Consider the following 14819-nt stretch of genomic DNA (forward strand, 5'->3'; position numbering starts at 1 on the left):
AAGCACACGCACACAGCGTCGTTGAGACTCACTTGAGCTTCAGGTGTGCACGATAACATGGCAATCCTCACAAAGGTCTCAGGCTGCAAGAAGCACACAGACACAGCTTCACTAAGACTCACTTGGACTCCAAGTGGGCACAATAACAGGGCAATCCTCATGAAGGTTTCAGGCTGCACAAAGCACACACACACAACATCGCTGAGACTCACCTGGACTCCAGGTGCGGCGGGCTCGGGCCCTTCTAAAAGAGTGGTTTCTAAACACACAATGCAAAAACCACCTTCACAAAAAGATGTTATTAAATTGTGAGTTCAGACATACTAAACTTTACCTCCGCATCTTAAGCCTATGGGAAGATAGGCTGGAAACCTATTACACAGCCTCTCCCATTCTGTCCTATCGGCAAGATGGCCTTTCAACAGTGAAAACTAAATGGAGATTATTTCACTGTCAGGACATAGAACACACCTCAATACATGTCTTACCTTTCACAGGCACTGCACCCTGTCCAGGGGGGTACCCTGGACCTATCATAGAGGTGTCTGATGTGCATACAAAGGGAAGGGTAAGGCCTGGCAAGTGGGTGCACTTGTCAGGACAACAAGGCAGTTTAAAAAACTACGCACAGGCACTGCATTGGCAGGCCTGAGTTCTCTCTTTAAGGCTAATTGTGTGGGTGGCACAATTAGTACTGCAGGCCCACTAGTAGCATTTGCATTACCAGCCCTGGCACACATAGTGCACTTTACTAAGGATTTTACTAGTAAGGCAAACATACCAATCATGGACAACCAATTACCATTACACTTTCCACAAGGAGCACTTGCACTTTGACACTGATCGGCAGTGGCAAAGTGCCCAAAGCTTCTAAGTTGGCAACAATATGTCAGAAAGAAGGTCTGGAGGAAAGCAAAAAGTTTGGGGAACTTTAGTAAAAAAGGGCCAAGTCCAACACGGCCCATTTAGGACTTGCTTTTGGAGGAGTTTATGGGTGATTAATGAAAATGAAATGCATATTTATGTCAAAAAGTGGGGCAATGTGATTAGTAACTTGGATGGTGGCATCTTATTACATTGATTACAGAATATATTTTGCAATGATTATTGTTATCAGAATTATGGACCCCCTAACACTCCCTCTGCTGCTATTTAAATTTACTTTGTACAAATTGCTATGCGTAACGTATTGCCCTGTGATTTACATTGTAAATAATTGCTGACCACATTGATATTGAAAAAGGCGTTGTGCCAAAACGCCTCTGTCAGTGCTCAGTGCTCTGTTAGCCTCTGTCAGTGCTGACTGAGGCTGCCGGAGTTATACACTGAGGGTGTCCACTAGAGGGCTGGTATTACTTGTTGGAATCCTCCCTGCAATCCACTCAGAACTCTCACGGACTGGTTTAAGACCTTTGAAAAAGTTTTAAGAAGAAAGAAAAGAGAAAAATGAACTTACCGACCACCTCGCAGAGAGTCACCAGACAAACAGCATACGTGGAACTACGGGAACCATCATGCCGAGCAAATCGCCACACTGAGGGTGTCCACTAGAGGGCTGGCATAGATGTTAAAAACCCTCACCACGAGCCACTCGGAACTCTCATGAACTGGGGCAAGACCTTTGAAAAAGTTTTATGAAAAACGAAACGCGTCAGGTGCCTCAGACTGCGCATTAAATAATGCTGCCTGCATCTTGTGTAACGTGTGCGTCTCTTCTTCTCTCCATACTGGGAGAGATCCTTGGCTGATATATAGCGACGCGGTCCCGTCGCAGAGAACACGCACCACCAGCGAGAGCGCCACAAGTTTCCCCGACCTGGATCACAACTGCATAGTCTCGGCAAAACCGAATTCAAGGGGAAACAGGCTGCCGCCAGACACTGGAGTCTGGTATGGTTCCCCCGCACCCCCTGAAAATATTGTGAAGCAACAGGGAGTTACAGAAGACTGAAAACTTCAACGTTCCAGGGAGACAGTCATGAACTCACCAACCACCTTGCAGAGAGTCATTACACAAACAGCATGTGTGGAACTGCAGGGACCATCATGCCGAGCAAATCACCACACTGAGGGTGGCCACTAGAGGGCTGGTATTACTTGTTGGAATCCTCCCTGCAATCCACTCAGAACTCTCACGGACTGGTTTAAGACCTTTGAAAAAGTTTTAAGAAGAAAGAAAAGAGAAAAATTAACTTACCGACCACCTTGCAGAGAGTCACCAGACAAACTGCATACGTGGAACTACGGGGACCATCATGCCGAGCAAATCGCCACACTGAGGGTGTCCACTAGAGGGCTGGCATAGATGTTAAAAACTCTCCCCACAAGCCACTCGGAACTCTCATGAACTGGGGCAGGACCTTTGAAAACGTTTTATGAAAAACTAAACGCGTCAGGTGCCTCAGGCGGCTCATTAAATAAGGCTGCCTGCATCTTGTGTAACATGTGCGTCTCTTCTTCTCTTCATACAGGGAGAGTTCCTTGGCTGATATATATATATATATATATATTTATATATATATCGGATCGACATGGTCGCTTTTCATGTGTTATTTAAAGGAAAAAAGAGCACATGTGATCACAAAGTACAAAACATGGTGGATACACTACAGATATAACTTCCTTTTATTCGTCTAATTACATTTCATATCTTGATTTATGACGCAATTCTCGCGCTTACACATCCTTGAAAATGAAAATCCAGGGAGATTTGGAAAAATATATTTTGAAGAAACAACATCCAAAACAAAAAATACAATGTTAGTTTTTGCAATCTATACTCACTCATATAAAAGGGTAGATCAGATGGTTTCCGTTCCATATCACCACCACTGTTCATACTCATCATTGTAAAAAATGACAAACCTCTCAATCACGTGATTACTTATTATTGCACTTCAATCATAAACAGGGAGGGATCCCCCAAATGTGTCCTTGCTGATTAAAGTCTTAATGGGCAAGCTCATATCATATTGGAGGAAATGATATATCAAACTAATTAATGTAAAAAACAGTATTTCACCCAATTAGTTTGATATATCTTTAAATCAAGTGCTTTTGTTCAAGAAAAAATAAATAAAATTGTAGAAAGCATGAAGGATCTTTCCCAACCCACCCCGCTAGCTCAAATTGAAGGGGCGAGAGGCACATATGTAGAGGGAGCTGGCAAGTTGGCTGCACCTGGGCCCTTGTTGGATAATTTTCCGATTCCATCGGAGGAGGAGTTCGCCAAAGTGGCCTTAGGAGTCTCTCCGGCTCCCCATTTGACCCCGGCCCCATATGATGATGAAGGAATTTGGGTCAGAGATCTTTCCCAGTTTGTTGCAGCGTTGCTGCTAATCCCTCAATACAGGTACTGTACCTGTAGTTGGAAGCAGGCTGTTATTACGCCACTCTTGAAAAAACCTACCCTTGACCCGTGTTGTCATAAGAACTACCGACCAATCTCCCTCCTGCCCTACTCCATCAAGATTGTGGAATGGCTGTTCAGTAGGACCCTGTCCCTTTTTTTGGATACGAATAACATACTGGAAGAGGAACAGTTTGGTTATCGACCGGGTCATGGCACAGAGTCAGCTTTGGTGGTGGTGTTGGATGACCTTCGGATGCAGGCCGAAAGGGGACAATCGGCAATTCTAATTCTGCTGGACCTGTCCGCCGCATTCGACACGGTGAACCATGACATTTTGCTCTTAAGACTGGAGATTTCTAGGATGAAAGGAGTAGCACTCAGATGGCTGCGATCTTATCTGTCTGATAGATGGCAGGCGGTGGCACTCCCCCTGTACCAATCGGAACCGGTGAAAGTCCTACATGGGGTTCCACAGGGCTCGTCAATCAGCCTCATTCTGTTCAATGCCTATATGCAACCTCTGTTGGGGATCATTAAAGCGCATAATATCAGTGTGATTAATTATGCGGATGATACACAGCTTCTGATATCCCTGGATGGGCACCAGGCAGAATCATTGAACTGTTTTCATGATTGTATGCATGAAATGATGAAATGGCTGAAGGAAAATTCACTCCAGTTTAACAGTGGGAAAACTGAGATTTGGCAGTGGAAGGTGGGGGGCGGGTCATGTGAAGCCTGCCAACAGACTTCTGGCCTCTAACATCAGATGGCATACTGACACCAGTGAACACGGTGCACAATCTGGGGGTCAGTTTTAATGAAAATATCAATCTGGAGACCCAAATTAATAAACTGGTGGGAAGTTGCTTTTCCCTGATTCGAGGCCTTTGGAAGGTGCTGCCACTGCTACCTGTTTAGGCAAGAACTACGGTAGTTAGGAGTATTATCCTCAGCCGCCTAGACTATTGCAATGCTCTATTGTTGGAATCCCCGGGATATCCGATTACCAGATTGCAGAGTGTCCAGGCGGCAGCAGCTAAGTTAGCACTGTCTCGACCACGTTGGTCGTCAACTACACAAGCACTGGTGGATCGAAATTGGCTCCCAGTAGCCTAAAGGATTGGGTTTAAGTAGGTGTGCATTGTATTTAGAGCACTCCATGAACAGGGCCCTAAGCCACTACAGGGAGGAAGAGCCTTTAGCGTGGCAGCAGCTCGCCTTTGGAATTCCCTCCCTTTAGAAATTAGAAGGACACAAAGTCTGCTGGTGTTCCGCAAAATAATTAAGACTTGGCTCTTCCCTAGGGTATAATGTGTGTTATTGAGGGTAGAAGTTGTTTCACTGGATGGTAGGTCCTTTTTTCTTGTGCAGGTGACAGATCTTGTGCTGACTATTCTCTTAGCGTCAGGATGTCCGTAAGGTTAAAGTGCGCTCTATAAATGCTAATAATAGTAATAATAAGTGCTTGAGAGGCTTTCCATTTTCACACACCTACAGCTAGGACACAATCAGACCAGAGACAAAGACATGTGAAAACCAAAAACAAGGCAAAAGCACTTTTTTTCACATTTGATCTAGTATTTTGCACAACACTCCTATATGCATTAGGACGGACAACCCTCCCCCAATTTAGGAAAGAGTTGAAACCACAACATTTTCAACAACCCTACATAATAGGGCTGTAACAGTACACTTTCGCTCCCAGAAACAAACTATCTCTCCAATCTCTTGCTGGCTGTATCCTTGCCCTTGACCAAGTACAACAATCCCATGTCTTTTGACAAGGTTCGTGCTATACAAATAACTCATACATACATATATACTAGCAAAAGGTAACTTAAAATAAAATAACATAATGTAACATAACATACAATACAATACGAGTACAACGTAACATAGTGTAAAATAAATGTAGGACGCTGACTCTGTGTAGGATATTGCCACCAGGTGGTAATACCATGCTCAGAGTCCAGGGGTTCCCTAAAAGTGTACAGGATTCAGTGTAAAAACCAAATTGCTCCACTTGTGGTATTGTGGTCAAGCAGCCTGAGGCCTAACTCAGAGGAGTGTGAGACATTTATTTCACAACAGTGATCAATAATGGGTACACGACTCAAGAAGGAGATCAAGACCAATTTAAGAAAATTAGACTTTGTTTATATTTTATTTTAAGACCAGGGTCTTCACATTTGGGTAAGTACGATTCTTATTAATAACACTTTTTGGGGTTCAAAAGTTTGACATTGAAAATCTCTGAGCAGTTCAATATTAACCTGTGGAGGAAAACAATTGTGTAGTGTAACATGTATGTATACCACTTACAGTTCCAGTCCAGGCTTCAGGTGTCTCAGGCTAACACTACAGGCAATGTCGGTTGTGGTGGACTGGGGGGCACCTAAGAGGTCGAGGCCGTCGATACCGGCAAATGAGATTTACCCTTGCCGTTAGTGGAGATCAATGAAGCAGATTGGCGGTAGGCTGCTGTAGATCGGATGAAGAAGTTCCACCATTATCAGACCCTCATAGGGAGGTTGCCGTAGGGCAGGCAGTGCAAGAGGGGCAGGGGAAGGCTGGCAGGGCCATTTGCAAGAGGGTACGGGCTCTCAGGCACAGGACTGGGCACAGCTACGGTCATGGGGAACCAAGAGGATCCCTCAAGGTTGTGGAGGCTGTAGCAGGTGTACTTCTGAGCAGGTAGGGGTGCATCAGCACAAGTGCTGACCCTCTACCACCACGGTCGGGGGGTTATTTGGTAGCAGTGAGTCGCGTCGACCCAACGGTCAGTCATCACCATTGCGGGTCTGTTATCGGTGGATGCCTGGGACTAGAGCCTCTAGTCCGAAGGGAGGTTGTTGGCACTTTGGTGAAGGTTGAAAAACCTCTGGGGTTTCTAGGAGGCCTTTCAGAGTTTCTGGAAGAACAGCAGGTCCAGTGGTCGAACCAGTTGCAGATGGTGGGGTTCCTCCCAGCTTTTTTCCCGAGCGGTTCAATTCCTGGTCTGGCAGAGGTCATCTTCCGTCTTATCCTTTGGTCTGTCAAATCTGAGGACCAGGTCTGGGGGAGCCACCTAAATGCTAAACTTAGGAGGCGTGTCAGGGGAGTAGCAGGTGGGGGCCAATGGGCACCTTACCTGAGGTGACTGCACCCTCTATTATGCCACTTTCCTGTGGGAGGGGGCATAGGCTTAGCCCTGATTGTGAGGGGGCACCCCATGGCGGGGACTGAAACTATGCTTCCCCTCGCTGCCCCCCAACTTATGGGTGGGATTGGCAGAGGTGGGTACACCTCCTGTCTTTTTTATTTTCCTGCCGGTTTTCCTACTCAAAGTGGGGGTGTGAACCAGGGGCTGCCATCTGCTGCTAGCAGCAGAGGCTGGGACTCACATTACAAAGGCGGCAGGCCTTTGAAGCTTCCTTTCTTCGAGCACTGGCCCATCCTGGGAGAGCAGGCCTGACACCTCTGCCCAGGATGTGCATTATTTCTGGTCTCAGAGAGCAAGGGCTCTCTACTCAGGGGTCCAGAAACATGTCTGGTGGTGGCTGGCTGCTTATAGCCAGTCAGAGACCATCTCAGGGTTTGTAGGGATTCCGGGAGCACATCAGAGGTTCCCTCTGGGTACATGGCAAAATAAATCCCACACTGGCATCAGTGTGGGGTTTTTGAAAGGAGTCGTTTTGTACCAAGCACTCCTGTATTCAGTGAAGCCAGCATGAGCTGTGGTACTGAAGTTCTTGAGTTCTCGGGCAATGCACTCTCCATGGCTTCCTTGGCACTTACAATATCAGGAAATGGTGCCGAATATTGTAGGGGCATATCTGCTCATGCCGATATGCACTCACCGGTAATATAGTGCACCCTGTCTTAGGGCTGTGAGGCTTGCTAGAGGGGTGCCTTACCTATGCTGCCAGGCAGTGCTAGCTGGCATGGCACCCAGGCAGGATGCAACTTTGTAGTTCTTCTCCTTTTTGGGGCATGCAGACAGCAAGGGCAGTGGCATGGTCCCAGTGACGGGGGTCCCAAGGGGCCCTCTTCAGCTCCCAGTCCCTAGGTACCCAGGGGACCATTACTAGGCACATACAGAGGGCAAAAGCACCAATTGTGGAGTTTGTTTTGTGGAAAGAGAACTGCACAGGGGACCAGGTTAGCAGGGACCCTGTGCATTATACTTGAAACAACATCAAAACCATGCTAAAAGTGGGGAGCTAACCAGGCAAAAGAGGCACTTTCTCACAATAACATAGTGTTCCATTACAATGGAACAGATGAATCTTACTGGACAGCAATCTGTCATTCAATCTTCTATGTCAATGGCTACATGTATACTGCAGAACCAACCATTTGTGAGCTCCAGACACTAGTAACATTAACAGTATCTAAAACTATGTGAGGCACTCAATGAAACTCAGCAATATAAAGCATCACTATGTCATGAGACTATGTCTCCATTGACCAACGCAGGCTCTCAGGAGATGAATGAGAGGGCACTGTCAGAGATAATAAATTATCCCATGTTAGTTGTGAGTAGCTTGTCACGCTGCTTTATTTACATTAGTTTATATTTAACAATGCATTTCTAAAGGGGAGTGGGATGGTTGGCTGTATTGGATAAGAAGAGAACCAAGATCCAACAACAAAGTTGGGGTGACCACCTCACTCCAGGTCATTACAAACACTGTCTCCAGTCCTGAACATTTCACCTACAAATTATTGATTTCAAGTGCATTAGTCGAATGTGTTCAATGGAAGCAAAACAAGACTACATCACCCATAATGTATTAGGATATTGCACAAACGTACCGGACTGAAAACTGTGTCTGTGATGGCCTGGAGGGATGTGGTCACCCTAGACTCATTACACTTATATTTCACCGCATGGCATTGCGGTTGATACTACAATTGCTACAGCTCAAATATCAAGGCCTTGTCTGAGGGCAAAAAAAATGTCAGTGAAGGAGATTAAAACTCATGCCAGTGACAGAAGGACTGCGGTTGTAGTGATGCATTCAAAGTCTCTGACCTAATCCATTGAGACACCACAGACGGGCAGCATATGGTACTCTGGGTCAAAACCAATATGAGCATAAACCAATCAATTATACTTTTAATCGCTGTTGGTATGGGAATAAAGAGAATTCAATGGGGGGCGCGATAGCAATTCTCATCTATTTTCATATCCACTCTCTTCCGCCAGAACAAACCTCTGCCAGAGGAACTCTGTTGACAAATTACGGTCTTGAATTAATTAGATCTAGTTGAAGTCATGGGCAATTAACGCAAGTGATGTGTAAGTCAGTTACTTGCTTAAGAATGGTGAGCCAGGCCTGGCAACGAGACATAATTAATCCATTGTACGCCAGCCAAGCCGACAGACTGGTGGAACTACAATGCCCAAATCAAAATCATGGCAAAATATTATTTACTAAAGGTGACCTTTGCTAATAAAAATGGCAACGTGATCAAATATTGAGGGCCGTCAAATGTGTCCTAAAATGTATCATGACATAAAAGTTGATATAAAGGGTGTTCTTGAACACTCCACGTCGTGAGTAAATTTCCATTTTAATTTCAATTTATATTTTATTGTTTAAGTTAATAAAAACCATAACAATATCCCAAAAAATAGATTAAGGGCCATATGTATCATCAACCTTATTTGCGATTCTCAAATAGTGATTTTTAAGAAATCACTATTTGAGAATCGCAAATAGATATGTATGCACAAAATCCCATTTTTTTTTGTGATTTCTTAAAATTCCTTAATTGTGATTTGCAAATTGCGAATCGCAATTAAGGAATAATTTCCCATTCATTGCTATGGGCCAGGAGGCACACAGGAATGAATGGGAAGGTATTCTTAATTTGCGATTCGCAATTTGAGAATCGCAAATTGAGAATAATTTCAAGGGTGCAGGGGTGTCTAAAGGTCACCCTGTTGCCCCCCTGAAATATGCATGGGTGCACATGTGGCGCGCATGTATGTGTGTCACATGGCACTTTGAAAAATGCAAAAATTTGCATTTTTTAGAGAACTCGCAAATTACCACCAACCTGAAGTTGGTGGTAATTTGCGATTCCTTAGGCAAAATTGCACTTTTTTGTGCTTCTTACATTGCATTTAAGGAATTGCAAAATTTGCGAGGAATTGCAAAACTTGCGATTCCTTAAATGCAATCGCAAAATAAGGAATCGCAAAATTTGCGATTCCTTATTTAGCATGCAGATTTTTGTGATACATTCCATTTAGCGAAAATGCGTTCGCAAACGCCGAAATTCTGCGAATTTCTGCGTTTAAGAATGCATTTGGGCTTGATACATATGGCCCTAAGTTAATTGGCCAGCATTTACATTATTTAAAAGACAATTTCATATCAAATAAAACCAACTAAAATAAAAAGTGTCATAAAAGTTGTCAGCACAATTGTTATCACATCAGTACTCAATATAAAGTGCATTTGTACAGTTAGCTAAAAAAGATTTTTTAAGTGCAGTCTTGGGATACTTTGGGGCGCGTTGTGAGTCGAAAATTTCACTCACAATGATTTTTAAGCATAATATTAGCAGACTGCACCTGGAGAGCCTAATTCCTTTTCTGTACATCCACATTTGATAATAATCAATGCCTGCTACTCTAAACAATTTGAAACTAGTCCAAGACGTGAAAGGTTTGGTTTATTTCATCATTTACTTATTTCATTAGTGATTTTGCAAAGTGCTATTCCATTCTGTTAGGCCACCCCAGACTACTTTGCCAGGAGAGGCAGAAGAAGGACGAGGAAGTGCAGTTGCTACAGAACAGAGGATTGCCATAGGCTGACTAATCTCTATGAAGATAACAAACTCCATTGATCAAACTTATGTGTAAGAAATACCAGGATGATGGCATAGTTTCCAAAATTTCAATTTGCTCATGTGTGCCAATTTCATGTTTTCAGGGTGCTTATGTGTGAAATTTCACATGGGTAGTAGCTGCTAAATCCTAGCTTGCCCTTTGCTACCCCTGGCACTACCCTTGCGACCCCTGGCCTTAGAAGTGGCAAAAGCGGTGGCAAGAATATAGGAAAACGGTGCCCTGATGAGCGCTGTTTAATTTCAGCAGCAGCTACGTTAAATTTTAAGATCCGTAAAATTAACCCATCCAGCAGCGCAATGCACACACAGAATATTACAGCATAAAATAGATTGAAAAACACATACATTTTAAACTTGTTACCATATTTCATCATTGTGAACACAAGACAAAGGATGGGTTTAAACAAAAACATTCAACTCTCTGCAAGGCTTTTGTGACAGTTCCTTACAAGTGATTATAAATATAAAACGTATGAACAATGATAAGAAGGTATACATAAGTGATGTCAATTATTGTGATGTCATCAGGATTAAGGTCTTGTGGCATCACTTCATGGGGTTCAGAGTCAAATGTCATATGTTGTCCCTTCCTGTGATGTCATGGAGCTGAAAGGATGCCACTTCTGCTGCCTCGGGAATTTTGGTGTCCTTGACGATCATGGCCTTATGTGTGACATTAACATAGCAACATTAAAAGAGGTAACCTTAACTAATAAACTTACTGCCTTTAATTCAATGTATTGGTCTGTAATCTAAACTGCTTCAGAACACGCCAGAACATGAAGTGCACTTACCAGCTATATTTTGGGCTTACTGCTCACCCTGTCCACCAGCTCTAACACACACACTCATAATCATTGGGATGATGGCATGCTTTTCTTCATAAACAAGGATTGAGGCTTATCAGACAGAAGTTGTTTAGACCTTCTAAACATCAGTTTGTCACAGGGGATATTCAAATGAAGGAAGTATTTTCATTTGAATAACCAGAACCTTGCTCATCCTGTCTGTATGTCGAGCCCGTGTGCATGAGTAGTGTTCCTGTAACACGTGCCATTGTAGGACCCTGTGTATTAAAGAGTCTGAGTAATAAAGCCAGTGAGAGCCATTTTGGATGCCCCAGGTTTTGCTTGGCACAAGATGGAGGATGAGGAAAGCCTCCCCGGGTAGTAAAAGTGTGTTGCCTGCATTCATGTGGAGGGTGGGTGGAGAACCAGACACTGAATTGAGGGTGGAGAGAGGATTACCTTTAGGAATTCCATGAATACTTTTGTTAACAAGGGGCCGATTAGCTCTTCTTGAGCACTGTTGTGGTAGGGGTCAGGGGTGGGACTGAGGTTTGTGTTGCTCCAAGGAGAGGAAGTTTCTATGTCAGGCCTGCAATTTCGTCTATCCTTGATTACTGTTTGAGATAAGCTGATGACAAAGCGATGCAAAATCAGCACACTTAATTGTGCCCATGTTGTGGGTTCTTCAGTTTGGAGACAGCCCCAGTCCTGCCTGCTGATAAAATATCACTGTACACAAATGCGCTGTCTGAAGCACAACCTGAGAAGGACACTTGAAGAGAGAAGCTGCCCAAACTGGTTCTGAGGGTCGAGACTGTGAATCCCTTGTCTAGAGATTGTGTATTAAAATGTGACCCGAACCAAATCAGTTTGTTCAAGTTCCAAGTCCATCATGGCTCTGAAAGGGAGTGCTCCATAGGGCACTCAGAGTGCTGCTGTGTGACAGCTAGTCTCCCAGAAGTGAGGGGACATCATCTGAAGTCTGCACATTCTGCTGGAGGAACTCATGATCTACCTAGTGCCCAGAAGGCAGCGTGCCTGCTGAGAGAGGGAACAAGTCTACCTTGCCCAGCAGGAGGAAGACTGTCCAGAAAGAGAAGTCCAGTGTATCTCTGGATGGAGGAACACTCAGAATAACAAAACTGCAGAAGAGGAAAGCCGGGAGGGACCAATGCTTCAGAGGGTCTCCTGGTCTGTCAGGAGCTTCCTGGTGGGAACCGCGAAAATCCTACATGAACACAAGGTTGTGGCTGCAACTGCTGTAGAGGATGTGACAGCCGGATTGGGCTACACTTGCTCTGCAAACATGTTAGTGTGATTGGGGCTGTAACTGCTTAGGTAAATGTGTCAGCCCAGTTGGAGCTGTGTCAACTTGGTCGAGGCTGCAACTGCCACGGTATTGGGTTGGTTGGGTCTACTGTGCATATTTATGTTTCCCATGTCTGACCCCCACAATCATTGTTCCTTCATAGATTTGTATTGTTATCAACGTCTGTCTGTCCTGGTCTGCCTCAAACAAGCTGCCTCGCACAGCCCTTAAATCAACATTTGACTAAAGTGTTTTAGGACACACTTTGACACACTCCCCCTGTATAAGTCTTTAAGTGTAAGGTTTGCTGCGGACAAGCGGTGATGTGGCCAAAAACCCACAGAGCAGTGGATCAGATTTTGAAGGCTGCAAAAAGTCCAGTACATCTGAAAACACTCACTCAAGTGAAGCAACTCAGAGATCATAATTTGTTGATCAATGACAGAGCAGGCCAGACTCACAATGCCAGGAGTTCGATACAGTCCTCAGAGCTCTTTACAGTGTCATAAGGGGTTGCACCCCAATCCCACCACACAGAACACCGCAGTAGCCTGACGTCATGTTACCCTTGACAACCATTTGACCGCTTCTCAAATACAGTGCAGGAGCCAACACTGGCAGCCGATAAATACCGCTGTCCTAGCAGAGTCTCCAGGCTCTGCCAACAAGCTAACTTTAATCGTGGAAAGCACGCAGTGCTTTTTGGGCTAAAAGGGCTTCTTCCCACCCTGTGCCGTGTGTCTTAGCTGGGACTACTGCAGGCTCCAGGACATCCTCTATTTTCAGCTGATTTGACCTGGGCTGTTCAGGAGATGCAGCATCAGTGAAGACTCATGAAAAGTATTTTGCAGTTCATCCAGAGGTTGAAGTGCATACAATATTATACGAAATGTGTTAAAGTAATGGGTAGGAAATGCATTCTTTTATGCTATGAAAACTCAGTTGGTTTATGCGATCAGTGCAGATGGTTGTGCCATTCCGGGTCACCAAGGGCAGAGACAGCACAAGTTGCTAGACGGGTGTTTGAAGGCTAGAGTGAAGCCTCCCCCTAACTGCCATGGTTCCCGAGGAGACAAGTCTTACATAATGTAGAGGTACAATGTGACCTACTACCACAAAACGAATCAGGTTACAAATTTACCTTTTCCCTTTTTTTCACTTAATCACTTTATGGTCCTGAGGAAAGCCGACTGACCAACAGGCAGATAAGGCTGAAACATGTCGACCACTTTTAACCTCACAAGATTAGTGCGCTAGAATTCCTAAATAATTCCATAGCGACACGCCTTAACCTTTTACACGAATCCAGAAATATTAAAGTTGAACCTCTGGCTGTCCGGGTATTTTAGAACACCTTTATAGCACTATTTCACTTATTCACCATCAGTACTGTTTTAACCAATGGTACAACCTCCTGGCGGAGGGTGCAAACAAAAACTGACCCAAGGATTACGCACGGACACGTGTTACAAGAAGCGGGGACACATCATATACCACTACACGACTCTGAAAAAACACATGTATGAGGGTCTTTTATTTGGGAGACACCTACCGATCCACCTGCAGACCTTGGTTATGCAGGACCAGTGATCCTTTCCACGTTGATTTATAATGTGTGTGTAACCAGTCACAGAAATACATTCTGGTTGGTTTCTGAAGAGTGACATGCATTTATAGTGCTGCAAGGTCCCACCTTGACAGTTAAAGCACTGCAAATATGTAAGTCATTACTTAAAAATAGTATTACACGCAATATAAGATAGGCTCAAGCAAAATGTACAGACATTTAGACTCAGATTTATTAACACTTTGCACAGGGTTGTCATCACAAAAGTGATACAAACACAGCAATAAGTGCTGTGGTGGGATTTACTTTCCTGCACAAATCAGGATTTGTGTTGCAATGTTGCCTATAATATTACAAAGCAGAGCTTTGCACTACTTTGCATCAAGGGGGGTGTACAATAAGTGATACATGTGCATTCCCATGCAACCACACAGGTTCTTATGCAAATCTCCATTTACCAATATTGGTTAACAGAAATGTGTGCCAAAAACTGTCTCCTTGAGGTAAGCATAACAGTGGAGCAACTTCAGAGAGATGTCACATATTTCCAACTTTGTTTCGTGGTGCACTGTTTCCTTCGTATCCAGCAAGTGTGCATGGCTTGGGCCTTGATACCATTCTTCTGTACATGCCAAAACAAATGTTAGTCCTCAAAGCATCCCAGAAATGAAGTACCAAGTGTAATATTTCATAAGAGCAGAAGTCCCTTTAGCAAGGATATGGACTGATAAGGATAGGCCTATAATGTCAACATATCCTTCAGGCGGAAACATCCACAGAAATACAATACTGTAGCAAGAGGAGGTGAGAACCCTCTGCCCTCGGCCATTTTCTAACTTTTAGGTCAAGAAAGCCCAACACTAGTTTTTAGGGCTGTACTTAACACCCCATCTAGCCCGCTGTCAAGCATAGCCTACTATGTGCAAAAGCACATACCAAGCACACATACTG

This window comes from Lissotriton vulgaris, chromosome 8 (genome assembly GCF_964263255.1).
Source record: "Lissotriton vulgaris chromosome 8, aLisVul1.2, whole genome shotgun sequence".
Taxonomy (NCBI): Eukaryota; Metazoa; Chordata; class Amphibia; order Caudata; family Salamandridae; genus Lissotriton; species Lissotriton vulgaris.